Source organism: Schistocerca piceifrons, chromosome 7, assembly GCF_021461385.2.
Source record: "Schistocerca piceifrons isolate TAMUIC-IGC-003096 chromosome 7, iqSchPice1.1, whole genome shotgun sequence".
In the NCBI taxonomy this organism is placed as follows: domain Eukaryota; kingdom Metazoa; phylum Arthropoda; class Insecta; order Orthoptera; family Acrididae; genus Schistocerca; species Schistocerca piceifrons.
The window spans coordinates 144,868,535-144,893,387 of record NC_060144.1 but is presented as its reverse complement, the minus strand read 5'-3'; positions in this window follow the sequence as shown (position 1 = coordinate 144,893,387).

Sequence of the window (24,853 nt, the reverse complement as noted above, 5' to 3'; positions counted from 1 at the left end):
ACCTGCTCCTGGGTACTCCTTACTATCCACTATCTGATTTCGGAATATCTGTCTGACCATGATGTAATCTAATTGACATCTTCCCGTATCACCCGGCGTTTTCCAAGTATACCTCCTCTTCTTGTGTTTCTTGAACAGCGTATTCGCTATTACTAGCTGAAATTTATTACAGAACTCAACTAGTCCTTCTACTCTCTTATTCCTTGTTCCAAGCCCATATTCTCCGGTGAATTTTCGTTCTGCTCCTTCCACTACAACTGCATTCCAGTCCTCCACAACTATTAGATTTTCATCTCCCGTTACGTACTTTATTACCCTTTCAATAGCCTCATATATCTTCTCTTCATTTTCAGCGTGCGACGTCGGCATGTATACCTGAACTATCATTGTCGGTGTTGGTTTGCTATCAATTCTGGTAAGATCACACCTCTCACTGAGCTGTTCACAGTAACACACTGCCTGCCCTACTTTCCTATTCATAACCAATCCTACGCCCGTTATACGATTGTCTACTGCTCTTGATATTACCCTGTACTCTCCTGCCCAAAATCCTTGTCTTCTTTCCATTTCACCTCACTGACCGCTACGACATCTAGACTTCTTCAGATTTTCTACCTTCCCTACCACATTCAAGATTCTGACATTCCACTACCCGATTCGTAGAACGTTCATCTTTCGGTTGTTATTCAATCTTTTTCTCATGGTCACCTCCGCTTTGCAGTCCCTTCCCCCCCCCCCCTCCCCCCCGGAGATCCGATTGGGGGTCTATTCCGGGGTCTTTTGCCAAAGGAGAGATCATGACGCGAAGTAGGATTGTAAATTGCTAAGCAGCAAATCGACTGCAGTTGTATGTTATAATCACCAGCAAAAGATCGGAATGTGCTCATAACGGAAGTGTAAACACGACTGAGATGTTGACTCTATAATTAGCAGCCTTTCGGTTTCAAATTTTCTATCTAAAGGAGGGAGTTTTTTAAAATATAGAATTGCGTGCCATTCACGAATGGAACGGCTGCAAAAACAGCAGAAAAATAACCGTAGTCAATGCGATTTTTCCGTGATTTCTCTCAAACGTACAAAACAGTTACGTAAGTGCTGTGTCCATCCACAAGATACATGACACAGCATTTCACAGAGAGGGCAGCTCACGGCAAGCCTAGCCTCCACAGAGGCGGAACATGGTTATGGTGGGACTCCACAGTAGGTGCACACAATACGGACTTCCACTGTATGTCACATACGCAGTTCACAGCTTGACCTCCATCTGCCAAATGCGGATATAACCCTTTCGCTGCTACAGACATGTTCTCTGCATTCTGTGTTAATGGCGGCTTTTGTTATGGCTATACTGTTCGTCAGATGTTGTGTCTATGCCGACTGATGGCGTTCCAACCTATAAGAAATACTTACCATCCGATTTTTGGGGAACTACTAGGTAGAAAAAATTTGATTTTGTCACGTCTTGCAGTATGATGTCTCCTCTCGATACAGAACTGAATTTCTTTTCGTTATCCGTTACACTTACTGCGCTGCATCAAATTTAGTAAATTGAGTAAATTTTGCGTGTGGTCGATTTTAGCTCATAAATTGCAGTAAATAAAATGTAAATAAGATATCGAAGTTTTATTCGAAATTGAGAGCAGAACGATATCTCATTTGTTTCTCGAGTTACTGGGTTTTAAATCCGATGGACGATCATGCGCCACGCAGCCATTCACGCCCTTGTACATCGCATATCGCGTAGTCATAACAACCATCGTATTCCGCAAACGATTGATGCTATCGAAACGAGCTTTTTGGGGAAATAGTAACATGCAATGAGGCACATATGTTGCACGAAAAAAAACTGTTTTACTCGCCGAGATATGTAAGTAACTCGTCTACAACAGTGCGAGTTCTGTGGCCCAGGGCGCATGCACACTTCGAAAGCACTGTAGGGAAATCAATGCAGTGTGCGTATTCACGTCCACGCCATCTGTGGATCAGTGTAGCAGCTCGTCCACGTTTGACAGTGTACGATAGTGGCATCACGAGAAAGCCAAGCAGCCGCCACCACCAGCCTTAGGGGTCAAAAAATTCTGAAGATGGCTTCAGCATAAGCCGAAACCGGTGAATAATTAAATGTTATTGTGATCCCCACTACTACTGCTCTAGCTGTGAAGATATTACAAATACTTTCCACTAGTCAAAGAAAACAAAGTCACCACATGATCTAGTTTTTCCTTTTTCACTTCTTTACTGATGCACTCATATGGATACAGATAGGCCTATGTATTCCGTGCGTTACAATCTGCATGAAATTCTTTTACGTTTATGTATGTCCCATTAGCAAAGAAAGTGCTGACTGTCGGCCCAAGTGTTTCTAACGAGATGATGACGCCACCAAATATCGCGTTATCGACGGTACTTTGCGCTGAAAGCAGTAAGAGACAAGTAAATCCCAGAATGCGACGGGTCCTCCACTCACTCTGTACGTGTGTGGGTGAGAGGGGGATACGCAGGCATCGTGTTCACATGGGAGCGGCAATCGTGTTCCTCAACAAGACGCATCGCCCGAGGAAACGAGGCCCCTCCCGGAAGCATACGGACCGTCCCTGGCAGGACAGAGGCCTGCGCCGCGGTCGTATACGCGCCCCAGTGGTTCGGTTCAGGCTAGGCGTGTATTCGCGAAGCACCCCGCCGCGCAGGGAGGCGGGCCTATCAGTTCCGCAGCGCTGGTGTGGCCCCGCCCACCGCCGAGCGCGAGACGTACGGTGCCGTAAACGTGTCCACGGCCGCCGGGAGGACGTAAGTGAGACTAACGCGCGCATAAAACAGCGCGCGCGCCCGCAAACCGCATCTTCCTGCGCACCGGGGCCCGAGCCGCGATTGCTGCGTCGGCCGTCTCGCCAATAGGAAACGAGCGAGGCTTATGCCGCTGCCTCCAGACAGTATCAGAAGGAAATGCTGTCCCCTGGAACTGAATAACTGTCAATTACTAAAGTACGCTGAGGTGAAAAAAATCATGGCGTACCAATGTGCACGCATACAGATGAGAGTGTTTTAGATACACAAGGTATGGAATGTCAGTGCACTTGCGGAGCTGTCATTTGTACTCAAGTGACACGGGTAAAGGTTACCAAAGTGATTATTGCTACACGACGGGAGATGGTTGCGGGACTCGGCTGTTTGATAGGGCATGTCTAATTAAACTCCTTGCAGCCATCAAGTTTCCAATCTTATTCTATTTGGCAACCAATTTCAGCGTTTTACTTAGTCCGTACGCGGAAGGTAGTTGGAGTTAGACTCATGGGACACCGTATTTCGGAAATCTTTAGGGAATTCAATAGTCCTTGATCTACAGTGTCAAGAATGTGCCGAGAATACCAGATTTCAGGCACTACCTCTCACCTCGGACAACGCAATGACCGTTTGCCTTCACTTAACTAGCCGAAAACAGCGGCGTTTTCGCACAGTTGTCAGTGCTAACAGACAAGCAACACTGCGAGAAATACCACAGAAAGCAATGTGGGAAGTATGAAAAACGTGTCCTTTTTTTTGTCATCAGTCTACTGACTGGTTTGATGCGGCCCGCCACGAATTCCTTTCCTGTGCTAAACTCTTCATCTCAGAGTAGCACTTGCAACCTACGTCCTCAATTATTTGCTTGACGTATTCCAATCTCTGTCTTCCTCTACAGTTTTTGCCCTCTACAGCTCCCTCTAGTACCATGGAAGTCATTCCTTCATGTCTTAGCAGATGTCCTATCATCCTGTCCCTTCTCCTTATCAGTGTTTTCCACATATTCCTCTCCGATTCTGCGTAGAACCTCCCCATTCCTTACCTTGTCAGTCCACCTAATTTTCAACATTCGTCTATAGCACCACATCTCAAATGCTTCGATTCTCTTCTGTTCCGGTTTTCCCACAGTCCATGTTTCACTACCATACAATGCTGTACTCCAGACGTACATCCTCAGAAATTTCTTCCTCAAATTAAGACCGGTATTTGATATTAGTAGACTTCTCTAGGCCAGAAATGCCTTTTTTGCCATAGCGAGTCTGCTTTTGATGTCCTCCTTGCTCCGTCCGTCATTGGTTATTTTACTGCCTAGGTAGCAGAATTCCTTAACTTCATTGACTTCGTGACCATCAATCCTCATGTTAAGTTTCTCGCTGTTCTCATTTCTACTACTTCTCATTACCTTCGTCTTTCTCCGATTTACTCTGAAATCATACTGTGTACTCATTAGACCATTCCGTTCAGTAGATCATTTAATTCTTCTTCACTTTCACTCAGGATAGCAATGTCATCAGCGAATCGTATCATTGATATCCTTTCACTTTGTATTTTAATTCCACTCCTGAACCTTTCTTTTATGTCCATCATTGCTTCCTCGATGTACAGATTGAAGAGTAGGGGCGAAAGGCTACATCCTTGTCTTACACCCTTCTTAATACGAGCACTTCGTTCTTGATCGTCCACTTTTATTATTCCCTCTTGGTTGTTGTACATATTGTATATGACCCGTCTCTCCCTATAGCTTACCCCTACTTTTTTCAGAATCTCGTTAGAGTTATGAAATTTGGCGTTTATGAGCTATGCTGGCAGACGATCGACGCGAATGCCTTTGCTAACAGCACGATATCGCCTGCCAATCCTGAACTTGTGGCCATATCGTTTGTACCCTAGACCAGACCTGTGACTTGTCAGGTGTGCCCCGACTTCAGTTTGTAAGAGCTGATAGTGGGTTCAGAGCGTGGTGAAGACCACACGAAGCCATGGACCCAAACTGTCAACAAGACACGGAGCAAGCTGGTGATAGCTCCATAGTGATGTGGACTGTTTTCACATGCGTTCGACTGGGTCCTCTGCTCCAACCGATCCGATCATTGACGGGAAATTTTTAATTTCTGCTACTTGGAAACCATTTGAAGCCATTCATGGACTAATTGTTCTCAATCAGCGACTTAATGCCACCGGGCCACAATTGTTCGCGATTGTTTTAAAGAACATTCTGGACAGTGTGAGGGTATGTTTGACCTTCGTGACCGCCTGACATGAATCCCTTAGAACATTTATCAGACGTAAACGAGAGTTCATTTCGTGCACAAAACCCTGCACCTGCAACACATTTTTTAATTATGGACGGTTTTAGAGACAACATGGCTCAATATTTCAGCAGGACTTGTTGAGTTCAAGCCACTTCGAGATGCTACACTACGCCCTGCAGGAGGAGGTCCGACACCACATTAGAAGGTATCCCATGACTTTTCCCACATCAGTGTAGGTACACTCCTCATATCACTCCGCTACCAAGTTAATTTTTATTCTTTTGTTACAGGCATGTGTACAGGCAGCTACAATTGTGTATCTGCTCAGCTACGTTTGTAACTTAATTGAAAGTGAGCAGTAGCGACTGTTGGGCGATAGCTGAAAGATTTCGCATGAAGTTGCGGATTCCGAGACATCGTGTGTTTGTTCTGAAGTGCTGCAGAACAGGGCGTTCCTCAAGTTCGTGGCATTCTGTGGGGGTTCGTGTGGACCATTCGGTGTGTTCTGAAGTTTCGATTTCCGGGAGATAATTTCTTTCGCACTGCCTCTTCCCACGATTGCCTACTTCAGATGAGACAAGTATCTGTTCAACATGGATGTCAACAACAATGTTTTCGTTCCCATGAAGCGTTAGAAATTTAACCCCATCATTGCTCGGCCAATCCGCTGTATTGCCTCCCCTTCTACACACTGTATTACGTTCTCCAGTAGTGGAAGACCATTCAAACTCAGTACCAAACTAGTAAATTCAGCCGCGTGGAATTAGCTGAGCGGTCTAAGCCGCTGCAGTCCTGGACTGTGCGGCTGGTCCCGGTGGAGGTTCGAGTCCTCCCTCGGGGATGGGTGTGTGTGTTTGTCCTTAGGATAATTTAGGTTAAGTAGTGTGTAAGCTTAGGGACTGATGACCTTAGCAGTTAAGTCCCATAAGATTTCACACACATTTGAATTTTTGGTAAATTGTTAGAATATTTTTACACCATGGCAGATAAGATTTTGCAGCGTTTCCCTCCATTTTCATGCTTCCAGCCATTTCTACATTCATCACATTCGCTACAACCTTGCTGCCGTCGCTCCAAAGAGAGTCTGTATTAAGAACAAAGAAATTGGTATTCTTATTATTCGCTTCCTGGGTGTCGACCGCTACTGAATGTGGAGTTTAAAGATGTACGTGTCCCTTTTCGCTGTAGCATGAGGTATTAGTTTCATACTCCAGAGTTGGTACTCTGAACAGCTCGCATTTATCACGTTGTTTGCGCGTCTTGGATGGGGCGTTCATTGGATTATCTCTCTTGATTATTTGAATTGCGCAGATCAGGAACTCTGATTTCTTCATAATTCAGTCTTCCCGACGATGTAAACAAAATCCCTACGTAATCACAGTGTCGAGGTAGCTTTCTATGGTTTTGTTTGTCACGAGAGACATTGCCATAAGATTCCATGTGGTTTTATGAATATGAACCCTACTTCCTACAACTTCTCCCATGATAGACCACCCTTATTTAACAAAGTAATCAGGAATACATTAAATGTTGTTTCACTGCGAAGGTGCTTCCACTGGACACAGTGGGTAATTTGTTAGTGGAATGTAAACGAATGCTCCTAAAGTAACTACATTAAAGTAATGTGTTTCTTTAATATCTTACACGACAAGCTTGTTTCGGATTATTGTCCATTATCAAGTGACGTCTAGTTGGAAATGAGGTCCTTATAGCGTCTATAGCAAATTTTTTCCGTCGTTTCTGTGTTGAGTGTAATACTGCTTTTTGGTTACGAAACGTGCAAAGCTGTTTGTTGTCGTGATAAGTGGGTAGCACTCGTAGGTTTTTATTTCTGAGCTCATATCGTTACTAACGCAGATTCCTTTCAAGCTGCAAAGAATAACACGGTCCGTAAGCTGAATTTGAAATACGGCCTCTTTTCACGACCGCTGTTTCATATCATGCGCACTCGCGTGTCACGCATGTAATTTTTTCCTTAGCGACTCTCGCAAGTTAGCGAACTACGTCTGCTAGCTGATCTGCTACCGGAGTGTACATTTGCAAGCCATCGCTAGGTACTGTTCAATCATACGTAGAGATTTGACGTATGGCATCTACCAGGGTGCGAGCCACCGATATTCGTTTGCTAGACCGAATCGTTTCAGATCAAAGTCGCACTATGTCGGTGACTGTAGTTTCTGGTGGTTCGTTGAATTGCCGCTTCGGATGTCACTGCGATGGGCGCATTCAACCAGCTACTACAAAGGTTTGAGACTGGAGCTTGCGTCGTGCATTTGCGTTTCATCTCTGTTGTTGGAACACACATACGCTTTGAAACTACGCAAACTGGAGCTCATTTGTCGAGTTGTATTTTCATTCGAATTACTGTGGGGAATTCTATGGCTCTGTAATCACTCGATTTCACCAAGACACCTAGTAATCAATAACCGATTCTAATTCGAATATACGTGGATTCAAGTAATTTATACCAGATCTCTCTCACTCGTAAACTCACGATCCGCAATTTTATAATATTCTTTTAAAATTTTTTAGTATGACGATGTAAAATTTGTGTTCTGCAAATGTGGGAACTGATACAATGTAATCACTCATGAACAGTAATTCATTCTGTAGTATCTCTCTGATTATGCAACGTTTACAGTACGTTTGACATTCATATAGATATTACTCTGCATATTTGCCCTTCTCTATGATTCCTGCCAGCCGGCCGCTTCGCCGAGTGGTTATAGGCGCGTCGGTCTAGAACCGCGTTGCTGTTACGGCCGCAGGTTCGAATCCTGCCCCGAGCATGGATGTGTGTGTGTGCTGTCCTTAGATTAGTTAGGTTTAAGTAGTTGTAAGTCTAGGGGTACTGACGACCTCAGATGTTAGTGCTCAGAGCCATTTGAACTATGATTCCTACCCCATGTTCCCCACCTAAGCATGCGCATACTCAAAGCTGCTTCATGAAAGCGTGCACTGTCCACTTACATTGCATACTAGTCAGGGCCCACGACATGTAACTAAGCTATTATCTTCCCTAATACTTCCAGAGCGCGACACTTAAGGCTTCGTGATTGCGGTACTACGAGACATGCTGTTGCAGAAACGTATCTGCATTCTCATCTAAATTATTCTGAATCAGTTCAGATTAGCGCACTTCCTTGTGATATGAGTTATGCTATCTCCAAAGTACTATCCTTTCAATCAGCCTGCGCTACAAAGAGTCTTATTTAATTTCTTTTGGTCGGCCGGAGTGGCCGAGCGGTTCTAGGCGCTTTAGTCCGAAACCGCGCGACCGCTACGGTCGCAGGTTCGAATCCTGCCTCGGGCATGGATGTGTGTGCTGTCCTTAGGTTAGTTAGGTTTAAGTAGTTCTAAGTTCTAGGGGACTGATGGCCTTAGAAGTTAAGTCCCATAGTGCTCAGAGCCATTTGAACCATTTAATTTCTTAGGGAAAATTTCAAGTCAAACGCAGATTCGTAGACATTCATGAATATGCAATGTTGTGCCGGACGAAAATACATCACCGGCACAGTACTGGATTCTTTCGTATGTTTTGGGAGGAGATTGAGTGGAACTATAATATTATCCTCGTTCATTACAATATAGATATGAAGATTTACAACCCGTTTTCACGCGAAGGTTCTGACTATTTACAACTGTGTATGAATATTAAGGGGAGGTTTACTATCTTTTGGTTCAAAAAAATGATATAATTTTATAAATTGCATTTTTGGATCCATAGAAGTGTTTCTTCCGAATACGGCATGGAAATGTTTGTTATACGCAGTTGAACAATAAAATGCACGTGCCTGAAATCGGTCATTTCCACACACCAGTTTTTTTCTTTCGAAGGACGAGTTATTGTACCGGTGCTTAGGAGGAAACACACAAAATTCAAATGAAAGTTTGAACGCATGTGTTTGGAATTTAGCCCCCAAGCATTTGCATTCTCGTGCGAAGACTGTGGAGATTGCGACTTTCCTGGCAGTGAACAGCTTCAAAGAAGGGTATTCAGCAATTCTGAAGACCATGACAACGATGGACGTCACCCTGGGACTCTATTCGATGCAGTTCGCCAAGCATTCGGACGACCACCGGATTCAAGCAGCCGAAAACCGCTCGTCACCGGCCGTACGAGCGGCTCTGGAGCAGCGCAGGATGGCCAGATCGAGCAGAACGCCCTTTATGAGGAAGAGGAAGGACTAGTTTGTGGATCCGGAATAGGAGATTGAACGTAAGTTGCACAATATTGCATTTACATGTAGTCAAAACTTCAAGCGCGTTTTTCTCGAAATGACCTTTTTTTTTATCACGCGGTATGGTAACTTCAAATCTACTGAAACGATTGGCACGATTGTCTAGGAGTTGTGCCACTTTTATTCCGATCCATTAACTGTTTTTATTTGGACGACGAATTCAAAAAATCGATGAAAAAAAACCTAGCCGTGCGGGATTAGTCTAGCGGGCTAGAGCGCTGCAGTCATGGACCGTGCGGCTAGTCCTGGTGGATGTTCGAGTCCTCCCTCGGGCATGGGTGTGTGTGTTTGTCCTTAGGACAATTTAGGTTAAGTAGTGTGTAAGCTTAGGGACTGATGACCTTAGCAGTTAAGTACCGTAAGATTTCACACACATTTGAACATTTTGAAAACACCCTATTTTTTGCAAATGGTGTTCCATTTTGTAACCGATGGTTCAAATGACTTAAGCGAGGTACAACTCTTAAAGAAATATACTTCGCTAACGTCAACTCAATTTTGATTTCAGACGAGCCGGCTGACCTGTGACATACCGCGCGTGGAGGTCTACATCGAAATTTTGTTTCGTTCCGACGGCAATTCCGCCTTTGTTCGTCGACATTTCCGGTCGAAAAAAATTCCAGTTTGTAGAGGAAATATAAATAAACATTTTGACAATATTTGACATTGATATCTATAACACATCGGGAGAAAAAAATTCTCAAAGAACATGCTTTCCTTGGGCCAAAGAAAGTAAACCTACCCTTAAAGTATCACCTGATAGACAGAAATTTACAAGACTCTTCACTTGAAATATAACTAACGTAATCCTTATATCAAGTTTTGCCTAAGAGATTTAATACACTGGTGGCCTATGTTGTGTTGGCGGAAGAGCCAACAGTGTGTTACTAGAGGAGGCCGAAATGCACGCGTTTTAACTCACGCAGGCTGGCGTGAAGAGGGAAGAACTATACTGACGTGAGGTCTGGAACATGACAAGGAATTAGAATTCAGAAAGCGGACGTAATTAGTTTGATACTTAACTTCAATCCATTAATGATGAACGTCGCTCTTGACGATACATGATTCACAATATTATCTGTTCAGAATTATAGCAACTGAATATGGCTAGGCCGTAGCAAATTACGTAGCTGAAGGCTATGTTAAACTGTTGTCTCTGCAATTGAGAGCGTATGTAGACAGTGAACTATCGCTAGCAAAGTCGGCTGTACAACTGGGGCAAATGCTAGGGAGTCTCTCTAGGCTAGACCTGCCGTGTGGCGGCGCTCGGTCTGCAATCACTGATAGTGGCGACACGCGGGTCCGACGTATACTAACGCACCGCGGCCGATTTAAAGGCTACCACCTAGCAAGTGTGGTGTCTGGCGGTGACACCACAGCCTATGTAAGACGATCTTTCGTCTTGGATAGTGACTGCAAACTGTGCCTAGCGTCCCACCGCCCAGCCGAAACTAGACCATCGATTGCGGTGCTGCAACGAGGCATCAGGAGGAGCGTCTACGCCCGCGTTTCTTATTCGTCGGAGCAGCATGCAGCGACTACCGTTCTCGGTGGATTAGTTGCGAGGTGCCTACCTTGCTTCGGCAACCCATCATCGGACGACATCCTATCCAGGTCTAAGATAGGGGAAGCGTTTCGAACTGAAGCATGAAAATAAACTTTGTACTTAGCATCGGTTTCTCTCTCGCACATCAACATGAAGTCTAGAAAAATTGTGACAACGTAGTTAATAAGCAAACCAGACAGAAAAATCTTCACTCCCACAAGATATCAAGCTAATACCGCGTTACATCACCTCTAGCCTTGAAAGTTTTCTAATCTGGACGAGAGCGACAACGCACAAGATTCATCAGATATGCCATATCCAGCTGAAGCCACTCTTCCGTGATTAAATCTCGTAGAGTTACCGAACTCCCGATATACTGATTGCTACGTTTATTTCCAAGTAGACAATTTCTGTGGGATTAAGGCTGGGTGATGTATCAGGCCAGTATAAAAGCGACAGTGTCTGAATTTTCGTCAAACCAGGAACGTAGGCCGGCCAGGCTGCTGTCATGTTGGAAGATAAGTGTCACAGCATAATCATTGAAAATTAGAGCAAAGGGCAACATTTTATCACCAAAAATCTTGAATCAAATGACCTACTTCATGTTCATGGTAAAGTAAACGAGTGGGACAAGTCATGCAGCAGAAAACATCTAAGAAAATTGTGGTTTAAGCATCTAATTGGTCGGCCAGAGCTTTCAGCGGTTTTATCATTTGAAAAGATGTCAAATGCTGACTTGTCGGATCACGCTACACACCTACATCCCGTTATTCACCACCTCCTGTGTTGTTTGACACAATTAAGCAGTGCAGGATTATGTGCTCCTGTGAGCAGTGGCCTTTTGCAAGGCACCCAAGTACAAAGATCCATTACGTTCGGATCCCTTAGCAGTGTTAGTCGCAGACTGAAGTGGACCCGCACTATCTAACGTCAGCAGTTCTTATCGGGTTTGAAATCGATTGTCGTTGACAAGGTGTAACAGGTGTCTCTGGCCATGGTCGATTAGGGTAATTTAACGACTGCTGTTCCGATGCCGAGCTACATTGCTGACAGCGGACATTTCGCGTCCTTACACCAGCAAACAGAATAACATTATTTACGGTGTATGATGGTCATGTATGTATACGTTTTCTTCTTTCTACCATTCTGTCACGTATCTACGTCGACACGTCTTAATGCACTGCCTCCTTACAACCGACTGCGAGGTCATGTACGTAGACGATTTCTTCTTTCTACCATTCTGTCACGTATCTACGTCGACAGGTCTTAATGCACTGCCTCCTTACAACCGACTGCGAAATACACACCAATTCACTGCCATGAAGTACGTCAGTAGTTAGGTCAAAATACCACCTGCTACCATCTATACTTTGCCTGAAGTGCTCAACACCCACCATTGTGTTCTTTAAAGAGGGTAACAAATATTTTCTCCGGAGGGCTTACGATGAGATCTACAGCATAATAAAATTAATATTTCTCTGTCTTTCTTAGTTTCATTCGCTTACAGAAAATCGTTTATAACCATTTTAAACGGTCAAAAGACGTCAGTCATGAATATGAAATCCAGTAAAGAAATATTCCCTTTGTTGAACATACAAAAGTATTTCATGAAATACAGCAGTCGACGACATACGAGTATTCTGACCCGATCGTTCCGTAAAAGTCACCGCCGTGTTTTGAGAACAATTGCCATGATGACTTTTGATTTTCTATCAGTGGATGCAATTACACGGCCGGCCGGAGTGGCCGTGCGGTTCTAAGCGCTACAGTCTGGAGCCGCGTGACCGCTGCGGTCGCAGTTCGAATCCTGCCTCGGGCATGGATGTGTGTGATGTCCTTAGGTTGGTTAGGTTTAAGTAGTTCTAAGTTCTAGGGGACTGATGACAACAGCAGTTAAGTCTCATAGCGCTCAGAGCCATTTGAACCATTTTTTGCAATTACATGTAATTACATTTTATTACTGGTGTCACAGTAGTACCAATACTCGCACGACTTTTTGGGACCTGATGATGATTAGCAGTCCTTAAAAACTTTTTTCTTAAAGGCAGCAGTTTACCCTGGTAATAAAGAACTTAAAAGAAAACAAATTTTGACGGAATATGAAATACAGGACATAAACATGATTCCAGACTCGTAAGTGCAGTTCATTGCTGTTCTTGACAATTCTTCGCTGCAGGGACGAGTATACTTCACCTCTCGATTGCTACCAATCCATATGAAGTGGACGGAACGTGACCGTTGCCTGGTAGCGAGACAGCGGGCACAGCAGGGGAAGTGGGTGCCTTCTGAATTTGATTATAAAATACGTATTTTACTACATTTTATTATTGCGTTCCTACAATTACTTACTTAATACACTCTCGGTTAGTTGTTTATTCTGGCGATGACATGTGTGTACGAAACTGTTATTTACTATACATTTTTATTGAGTCAGTTATTTTGCTGATTTTGACCTACTTTTTTCCACTTATTGTAAAACGATCCCCTTACATAAAGTATACATGATAGAAACTTTTATTGTTCTACGCTGACCAGCTTCGACAGTTTTATGCTGCCACCATCTGCTCTAATGAAACATGTTGCAAAAGGGCCATATCACATGAAGTCAAAGCACAAAAGGCACACCACACATACACATATATTGATAAGAAACACACAGTAACATCCACGCAGCTGATGACATTCTCGTAGTTTTCACGCATATCGCCGTCGGACATGACGTTCCCAAGCTTGCTGCACGGCGCTACGCTACAGGCGTAGTGTTATCACAGAGGCGGCAGATCAGCTACAAAGTTAGCTCTCTCGCCGCTGGATGGCGTAGACTAAGTTAGCGGATCTGCAGCCTCCATGTTAACACTCCGCCTGTAGCGTAGTGCTGTGCGGCAAGCTTGGGACAGTCACGTCTAGCGCCGATATGCATGAATGGTACGAGGATGTTATCACATGTGTGCTTTTTATCAAGAAATGTGTGGAGTGCCTTTGTGTTTTGACTGCATGTAATGCAACATGATACTTTTATAACAAGTTCAGAAAGATTAGATGACGCCAGCGTAAGACCTTGTATTATTAAAAGTTTCTCTACTGTGATCGCGGGATACGAAGTATGTTCTGTATTTCCAACCAAATCCTTGCACTGATGAGCAGTACGTTACTCATCTACCACCCGAAATCATTTCAAAATACAAAGCTAGTTGTAAAGTACCCTTACCCTGAAATACACTACCGGCCATTAAAATTGCTACACGAAGAAGAAATGCAGATGATAAACGGGTATTCATTGGACAAATATATTATACTATAACTGACATGTGATTACATTTTCACGCAATTTGGGTGCATAGATCCTTGATACGTCTGGGCATTGGGTCAAACTGAGGTTGGATGGCGTGTACATGTACAGCTGTCCATGCAGCTTCAACACGATACCACAGTTCATTAAGAGTAGTGACTGGCGTATTGTAACGAGCCAATTGCTTGGCCACCATTGACCAGACGTTTTCAGTTGGAGAGAGATCTGGAGAATGTGCTGGCCAGGGCAGCAATCGAATATTTTCTGTATCCAGAAAGGCCCGTACAGGACCTGCAACATGCGGTCGTGCATTATCCTGTTGAAATGTAGGGTTTCGCAGGGATCGAATGAAGGGTAGAGCCATGGGTCGTAACACATCTGAAATGTAACGGCCACTGTTCAAAGTGCCGTCAATGCGAACAAGAGGTGACCGAGACGTGTAACCAATGGCACCCCATTCGTGCACCCAGGTTCGTTATTGTCAAGGGTAACCACATGCCTCGAGATGACTGGCTGCTTGTGTTGTCCTCATCATTTCATCATCATTTATGAAAGTGGCGAGATTGGGCTGGGCAAAGGTTGGGAATTTGTATGGGCGCTGATAACCGCACAGTTGAGCGCCCCACAAAATCAAACATCATCATCCTCATCATCAAGGGTAACCGCAGCCATGTTCTCCGAGCTGTTAGTCCACGCTGCTGCAGACGTCGTCGAACTGTTCGTGGAGATGGTTGTTGTCTTGCAAACGTCCCCATCTGTTGACTCAGGGATCGAGACGTGGCTGCACGACCCATTACAGCCATGCGGGTAAGATGCCAGTCATCTTGACTGCTAGTGATCTGAGGCAGTTGGGATCCAGCACGGCGTTCCGTATTACTCTCCTGAACCCACCGATTCCATATTCTGCTAACAGTCGTTGGATCTCGACCAACGCGAGCAGCAATGTCGCGATACGATAAACCGCAACCACGTAGGCTACAATGCGACCTTTATCAAAGTCGGAAACGTGATGGTTCGCATTTCTCCTCCTTACACGAGGCATCACAACTACGTTTCTCCAGGCAACGCCGGTCAACTGCTGTTTGTGTATGAGAAACCGGTTGGAAACTTTCCTCGTGTGGGCACGTTCTATGTGTCGCCACCGGCCCCAACCTTGTAGGAATGCTCTGAAAATCATTTGCATATCACAGTATCGTCTTCCTGTCGGTTAAATTTCGCGTCTGTAGCACGTCATCATCGTGGTGTAGCAATTTTAATGGCCAGTAGTGTATTTGGATTCATACATTCAAAAACTAATGAAATTTATGAAAAATAACGTTCGTTGCATTTTAAAACGGATGCTGACGTTACTTCCTGTGAAGCACATCACTGCGCAGCAATGCAAAAGCGGTAGCACCTGCACTAGGAGAGGAAGAGTTGTAAGTAGTTCTGTTAAGTGCTGCCGTGATGTGTGGGGTGCTATGAGAAATAAGGAACACCTCTGATGTGAGAAAACATGAGGAGGGTTGGGTTATATCTTATAGGAAGGATAAATTTCTGGGTAGATTTCGTTATTTAGTAGAAGAAAAATGTTATAGCAGCACTGGGAGGCGATATCGACGGCATGTCGATGTAGTGTTGATGAGACGTTTTAATATTAGCTCCGCAACATAGCACAATTGTTAACCTGGGAGGAAGTGATTGAGCAGTTGCAAACAAATTTTCGGGATGTTTATGAAGTACGGAGATGTCTATCGTGAAAAAGGGTGTTGTGGAAGGATGGGGCAAGGATTTGATCTGGAAAACATTTGAGGACGGGAGGCTACAATCAAGAGTTACACTGAATTATTTAAGAATGTTAGTTAACTGGATAAGCAGGTCGTAAATGATTAGTTGGAAACCATGGAAATATACACCGCACAAGAAATAACCTAAAATTTCCTGAGTTTTGGGGAGCTAGTAAGTGTACCAAGATTATAAATGGTTAACATGCAGTTGGTGGTAGATAGGAGGGTGTGAGAAGCGTACACTAGAATTACTTCAGGACCGAGGCCTGCGAAAGTGATTCATTGCTGTCGGGTGCGTAGTGTTGGTTCAGGGATGTCAGTGGTATGGTGGACAGAAGATAGGACAGAGCCCCTGACCAATAAAAAGTACCGTGGAAGATACAGGACCTGGTGCTGTAAATAGCGACAAAAGATGGACCATTAGAGACACACACGGGCGTAGGATTTTTCGAGGACAGGATATAAAAGACTGACGGAATGAAGAAATATGAATCAAGGCAGCACCTTTAACTTTCTTAACACCTATTACATTAATGACGGTTACTATGTCTGTGTTTCTACAGTATCTGTGTCTTCACGTTCCAATATTTTTCAGTGATGTGTGCATGTCTGAAGGAACGGACACTGTTCTGACGATTAAAACTGTGGTAAATGTTAAGAAACGGTTTCCCACTTTGCAGATCTGGATTCACGTCAGCAGTTTGTACCACATGAACATTTGTGCTGGACAGGGATTCGAATCTGGATTTCCCAATTATCGTGAGGGGTCACCTTAACCACTTCGGCTATCCAAATACGGCTCCAGGACTGATCCAGACTTCCACATATCACGGAGTTCACGAAATTTATGCTCGCACTATTCGTGATTCCCTTATAGAAAGAGACGAATACATTACTGGAGAAAGACCAACAAACGTCTTAAGATGTTTCCAATTCATTCAAGATTTATTGTTGAAGCAATGCACATGCAGTACATCAAGTGATTAAATTTACAGATCAGTAACACAAAAAGTTCTGAGCTGTCAGGTATTGACCATTCTGAAACACCTACACTACTGGCCATTAAAATTGCTTCATCACGAAGATGACGTGCTACAGATACGAAATTTAACCGACAGTAAGAAGATGCTGCGATATGCAAATGATTAGCTTTTCAGAGCATTCACACAAGGTCGGCGCCGGTGGCGACACCTACACCGTGCTGACATGAGGAACGTTTCCAACCGATTTCTCATACACTAACAGCAGTTGACCGGCGTTGCCTGGTGAAACGCTGTTGTGATTCCTCGTGTAAGGAGGAGAAATGCGTACCATCACGTTTCCGACTTTGATAAAGGTCGGATTGTAGCCCATCGCGATTGCGGTTTATCGTATCGTGACATTGCTGCTCTCGTTGATCGAGATCCAATGACTGTTAGCAAAATATGGAAACGGTGGTTTCAGGAGGGTAATACGGAAAGCCGTGCTGGATCCCAACGGCCTCGTAAGCTGTCGAGATGGCAGGCATCTTATCAGCATGGCTGTAACGGATCGTGCAGCCACGTCTCGATCCTTGAGTCAACGGATGGGGACGTTCGCAAGACAACAACCATCTGCACGAACAGTACGGCGACGTTTGCAGCAGCATGGACTATCAGCTCGGAGACCATGGCTGCGGTTACCGTTGACGCTGCACCACAGACAGGAGCGCCTGCGATGGTGTACTCAACGACGAACCTGCGTTCACGAATGGCGAAACGTCATTTTTTCGGATGAATCCAGGTTCTGTTTACAGCATCCTGATGGTCGCATCCGTGTTTGGCGACATCGTGGTGAATGCACATTGGAAGCGTGTATTCGTCATCGCCATACTGGCGTATCACCCTTGACAATAACGAACCTGGGTGCACGAATGGGGTGCCATTGGCTACACGTCTCGGTCACCTCTTGTTCGCACTGACGGCGCTTTGAACAGTGGACGTTACATTTCAGATGTGTTACGACCCGTGGCTCTACCCTTCATTCGATCCCTACATTTCAACAGGATAATGCACGACCGCATGTTGCAGGTCCTGTACGGACATTTTTGGATACAGAAAATGTTCGACTGCTGCCCTGGCCAGCACATTCTCCAGATCTCTCACCAATTGAAAACTTCTCGTCAATGGTGGCCGAGCAACTGGATCGTCACAATACGCCAATCACTACTCTTAACGAACTGTGGTATCGTGTTGAAGCTACATAGGCAGCTGTACCTGTACACGCCATCCAGACTCTGACTCAATGCCCAGGCGCATCACGGCCGTTATTACGGCCAGAGGTGGTTGTTCTGGCTACCGATTTGTCAGGATTTATGCATCCAAGTTGAGTGAAAATGTAATAACATGTCAGTTCTAGTATAATGCATTTGTCCAATAAATACCCGTTTATCATCTGCATTTCTTCTTGGTGTAGCAATTTTAATGTGCAGTGGTGTAGGCTGCAACGGCCGCAATGCAGGCGCTTACTCTGGCATTCAGTCTATCGTATAGATGCCGAATACTGCGAATACTGCCGTGGGATACGATATACCACATCTGCTCGACTTCTTCACGTAGTTCTGTTACAGTACTTGGTTAACGAGTTGCATCAGTCACTTCTCGTCCCATCACATCTCAAACATGTTCGATGGGAGAAAAGTTCTGTGATCGTGCTGGCCAGGGAAGTTGATGCACGTGTTGCAGGGCACGTTGAGTTTCACTGGCAGTATGTGGGCAAGCATTATCATTTTGAAACGACACATCACCTTACTGTTTTAAGAACGACAAAAGAACGGGTCTAACAACATTCTGCACGCTGGTTGGCGTCCTCTCCTGAAACACCAAAGGTGAACTAGAGTTTCAGCTTATCTCACCCTGACCATAAGGCCTGGGGTGGGGTTAGTTCGGTCCGGTCGAATGCACTACGAGATAGCGCTCCTCAGGTTTATGTCATACTTGAAACCGATCATTGTCTGCAGGCAGAATGTGTGTTCATCCCTGAATATCACTGCGCGCCATTCCATTTTTCAAATGATCCTATGACGGCACCAGTCGAGCCACGCACGTCGATACTGTGGCGTGAGTTGAAGAGTGCCATTGCTAACGACCGGTCCGCAACCGTTCGTGTTGACACCCATCGGCTCGCAGGGCTTCTAATGTGTGCTGCGATAGCTGTATGATCTGCCATTGCCGCCCTTACAATACAACAGTCCTGGTGGGCGTCTGTGCCGCGTGAACGTCCCCAACTTCGTCCACATGTTTTTGAATGTGTGACCACTGACACGAGCATCGTAGCGGAATTGACGCATTACGTCCAACTTGTGCAGCAGTTCTCCTAAAGGACCTTCCCGCCAAACGGAAGATCACAATTCGACCAGTTTCGGACTCGCTCAGTTGACTGCAGGAAGCACCAGTGTCTCTCCGTGACACTGTTCCCAGCTTGCTTCATACGTTTGCACCACACAGCCTTCTGACTGTCAGTATTCCCTATTAAAGGGTAGACACAGATGGCGCGCTGGTAACTATGCGACTATGATATCTGTTGGTGGACAACCTTGAAACTGTTATCAGTGTACCTACTATGCCCAGGTGGCATATGCCATCATCGGATCCAAATATATTTCGTCCTTCCAGATGCCCTAACTTTTTTCCAGCAGTGTATTTTACCGTCATTTTTGCCCGTCGAGGCACGGATATACCAATCATTCTTACAATATCTGTGTTTATACGGTCCTGATACATCACATTATGTTCTTCATCATAAATGTGGTAAATATTACGAAATGGGTTCACATTTTGCGACATATGGAAGTTTGCACTGGTCGTGGAGGGGTGCTCGGATAGACGAAGACATGTTCAAGGCCGGGTTCGGCCCAAATTTTCATGTGCGACAAAGAGCTGACGTCCATCAAGCTCGAATCCCTTTGGTAGTAGCTGTTATATAACATATTGCAACATGTAGGAACATTGCAAATAAAACGAACAATAACAAAGCGAGACCCCGAAGAAAAACCGACTACTGTCGTTACCCTATAAACGGAACAGCAAATCCTAAATTGTGGACAGTTCCCAGTACATAGTCTCAACGAGGAACAGTGGTGTCTGTCCGCAGCTCGTGGTCGTGCGGTAGCGTTCTCGCTTCCCCCGCCCGGGTTCCCGGGTTCGATTCTCGGCGGGGTCAGAGATTTTCTCTGCCTCGTGATGACTAGGTGTTGTGTGATGTCCTCAGGTTAGTTAGGTTTAGGTAGTTCTTAAGTTCTAGGGGACTGATGACCACAGATGTTGTCCCATAGTGCTCAGAACCATTTGAACCATTTTTGAACAGTGGTGTCTCAGAAAAGGATAGCTTCCTGTTTAAATGTCACAATAGGTGCATAACCAAAACGGCGCTACTCTAGCGCCTACGTGCCTACTCAAGAAGCACATTTTCCTGCTTTGTAAAATTGAAATTCAAACTGTCAAACCTGAAACCTTAGCGATGGTTAATTATACCAGTGCAGCGCACAATGCAAATTACGAACGATCATTTCACATAAAAACAGTGAAGTTCGTATTTAATCGCCGGAATATATGCGGAGGCTACACAAAGCCTTTGGCCAACCATGCAATAATAGTAACAGTGCTTCCATGACCTTTCTGTTCATAATGACATCAGTAATGGTGAACTGGGCGCAAATAACTCCTGCGAAATCTCGGTGACGGAAACTTCAGATATGTAGGATTCCATAACTGCGTTAGAAGACAGTTCTGTTCACGCAGACCGATTTCAGAGAGTTTTAATGGTGAATGCGTGTGGAGTTGTCCGTCTAGCGTGGGGGTATCTCAGTTTCAGAAAGATGAATGAAAACTGCAAAATGTGTTACATTTATTTTACTCTCTGCGAGCCAATCAAAAGAACTGATTTCATGATGCATATCAGTAAACGTCTTAAAGTCACTTAACAATATGAAACGGTATATATTGTTTGGATCTTTGTTTTCATGTGCCACCTGAATCACTAAGACTGTGATCAGACACGTCACCGCACGCCTGTGTGGGTATCGAACGCAAGGAGCGTTCATTTCCGGCTTCTCCTTAGCGCCAGAAGACTTAATTTCTCTGGCTACTGTAAATAATGTTCCATAATAACCACCGCCCTAATGACTACAGCTCTCAATGGCCGCATTGTAAATGTCTTGTAATAACGATAATGGAATCTCTGAAGAAGCGTCGTTAGCACTCAAAGTAAACAGACGCAACATCGTTAGCGGTCACGCAAGTTCGTTAGAGGTAACAACGGAGGACATAAAAATGTCATGACAACAAAAACGGATGTAGGAACTCTTTTCAGGTAGAAATTGGTTAGTGAATTTTAAAATTGTCATTTTCTTCCGTAAAATGTCAATTACGTAGCAGAATCTAATTTTGGAGCAAAAATTGCGTGAAGGGTAAGGATGAGATTTTGGTGCAGAGCTCCACAATAGCTGAATTCTTAATGGACACTTTCATAAGACAAAAAAGAGTAATTAAATTTTCAGTGTGGAGGTTGTTGACTCAGCTCTTTCCGGAGAAATGAGAAAACAAGAACAATGCAATGGAAACTCTTGCGTGTCACCATGGTCTTCATAGGCAGCTGATGGTGTGTATGTATGTATGTCTCTCTCCCTCTCTCTCTCTCTCTCTCTCTCTCTCTCTCTCTGTGTGTGCGTGTGTGTGTGTGTGTGTGTGTGTGTGTGTGTGTGTTTGAGCGTGTGCAGACGCAAATTCGATGATACGTGAATGAATATTGAACATTAGTTTTGTCACAGCAGTTTAACTTGTTACATATAAAGGACAAACACCAGCGCTGTACATGATGAATAAATTCTTGGCACACAGGACATGTGAGTATTGTGTAACAGCGTGTTTGTATCATTGCAAATTAGTTATAGCTTAATGTTGTGTCCAGCTCATTTCGTGGTAAAATGATGAAAGGATGAATGAACAACGAACGAAGTAACACACAATCTGTTAATGGAATGTTTGCACTAACATATCAAAAAGTAAGCAGTGACTCTTTCGTGTTTTAAACCAATAAAATCAAGCTTTTATCAAATACAGGAAATAAGCAATTGTTATTCGGATTCTGTTATCCCATCTACTGGATAATAGTGACAGTGTACAAACAGTTCGCTAGTGACCCTTTCTTGTTATCCGGCGAAAGACAAGAACGGTGGAGTTCCTGGAAATCAGAAACATCATGTAGAAATGGTCTGAACAGTCGATGGACGAATTAAGACATGTGGTGGCACAAGACAAGACTGACTGTACGTACACAAACTGCCATCATTAGGCTCAGTTCTGTTTATCAGGTCACAGACACACCATATATTCTGGTGGATGACAAGAACTTGTATTTAATAAACTGCTCGTCCATTGCAACCAAAGTGATCGATCCTGACGGGACGAATCACAAGACAGAGGTTGAGATCGAGAAACCCTTACTCTTTAATACGCTACGTCGTTTCTCCGGTTGGTAATGCGAATGACCTTTCTTTCTTTTTGCAGGTATCTTATATAACTTTTTTAATGTGAAATGTGTTTCGAAGCCTTTGCTATCCTGAAGTCATTAAATTTCTAATATCTCAATATCGACGTACTATGTTTATAGTAGCTCCCGCCTCAAATTTGGTAAACATAAACAGCATCGATAAGGGGCAATCAAATGACCACCGAACTTCCACCAAAAAGGAAGTGGGGAATGGTTCGATTAAATACCAATCACCACACTCGTTAAGACATTTATCCCAATAGGAGGCGAGGCATTCAGTTCCTATTCCGTAGAACGCGGTCGGCAGCTGACGGATTCGCCACCGCACCCACTTCTTGGCCGGCCGGTGTGGCCGTGCGGTTCTAGGAGCTACAGTCTGGAACCGAGCGACCGCTACGGTGACAGGTTCGAATCCTGCCTCGGGCATGGATGTGTGTGATGTCCTTAGGTTAGTTAGGTTTAATTAGTTCTAAGTTCTAGGCGACTGATGACCTGAGAAGTTAAGTCGCATGGTGCTCAGAACCATTTGAACCAACCCACTTCTGCACTTCCTCGTTCTACTGAAACCGACGTCTGCGCACGTCTCCCGTCTCTGTTCCGGTCGCCAGAGATGTGAAAAGCACACGGTGATAGATGCGGGCTGCACGGAGGATGTTGCAGTGTTTTCCAAGCAAATCGCAGACGCTGCCTTCATCCGACTGGCAGTGTGTGCTTTACTGTGCAACTGGATGATGCCATCTGACATTACTGTTGGGTGTCTTGGCTTCATGGCGCGTCACAGTGTCTTCACAGCACCGCGCATTGATTCTGGTTCCGCCCTCGAGGAAGTCGACGAGGAGAGGGCCTCTGTAGAGGAAGAAGACGATCATCACTATCTCACCGGAACTTGTGCCAACAGCTTTGGATTTCTTTGGCGGAGGAGATGTGGGATGTTTCCACTGTTGGCTTTGCCGTTTGCCGAGGGCTGTCGGACGGGATCATCCTGTTGCATGAAGACAGCCGCCCCTCACCCTCCCACTCGGACGAAGGCTGAGCTTCAGTGATTTGGTTGGAAAACTGCAAGACCATCCATACACCCAGGATCTAGCGCCTTTCACATCTTTGGCGACCTGAAAAAAGACGTGGGTCGACGTCGATTTCAGCCGGACGTGAAAGTGTGGTTGTGGATCCGTCAGCGCTCAGTCGCGTCCACCGAAACAGGAATTCATCGTCTCCCAGTGGGATAAATGCCTTAACGCGTGTGGAGACTACTTCTGAATAGAAACATTCCATCATCCCGTTGTGGCGAGTGATCGGTTTTCATTTGGCTGCTCCTCATATTTGACGTTGTCTGGCATATTTAGATTTATTGTGTTGTTATATTACACAAAGATTGTGACAGTCTGCACTGACAAATGATGTACGTTAGAGAACCGTCAAAAGTGCCTTCCGTGTCATTGCATAGAGGAAATTCTGCTGTCATTTTGCTGAAGATATCATACAGACCCCATTTCGAGATGCAGCGAATGTCGTAAGTATTGAATCGTATAGTTACTTTCATAATCACCGCGAGTAATCGCTGAATGACAGTTATTTGGCTCCAGAAAAGGGAACAGAACAAATGTACATATGAACCACGTACATAGCGAATGGTATAAAACGGCAAAAACTATAGGTACGTAGCTAATCAGCGAAAGGGAACAGATTTTGTTGTATCTAGCAGTGGTTACGTAAGATCCTGGTATACTTTGATCTCCCATCGTGATTTTACAACGATTCGTCAGTGTACTGCTACATTCTCGAAAGTACGTTTCCTGCATTCCACTGAACAACACCAACCATCGCTATTTTTTATTGTCCTCGACCCGTTGTTGTAGACATATTCGGTACAGTCAATGGACATTTATTGATGATGTTGTGGTATTCAGTCAGAGGATTGGTTCCATGCAACTTTCCACAAAAGTCTAGCCTGTGCTGACTTCATGACCCGTGCATAACTGCTGCAACCTACACTGACGTGATCAAAGTCATGGTATGCCTCTTAATATCGTGTCTGACCTCCTTTTTCCCGGCGTACTGTAGCAGCTCGACGTAGCAAGGACTCAACAAGTCGTTGATTTCTGTGGTTATTTCATGCAGTATTGCTTGTATGTTAGCACTGACAACTCTAAGTAAACGCCGCTGCTCTCGGTCGTTACGTGAAGGCCGTTGGCCACTGCTTTGTTCTACGTGAGAGTAATGCCTGAAATTCGGCATTCTTAGCACATTCTTGATATTGTGAGTCTCAGAAGATTGAGTTCCCTAACGATTTCTGATATGGAATGTCCCATCATCTAGCTCCAGCTGCCATTTCGCGTTCAAAAATCTGTTAAATCTCTTTGTAAGGCCTTAATCACGTCGGAAACCTGTTAACATGATTCACCTGACTGGAAATGACAGCTCCGCCAATGTACTGTTCTTTTATAATTTGTGTTCACGATACTACACTCAGG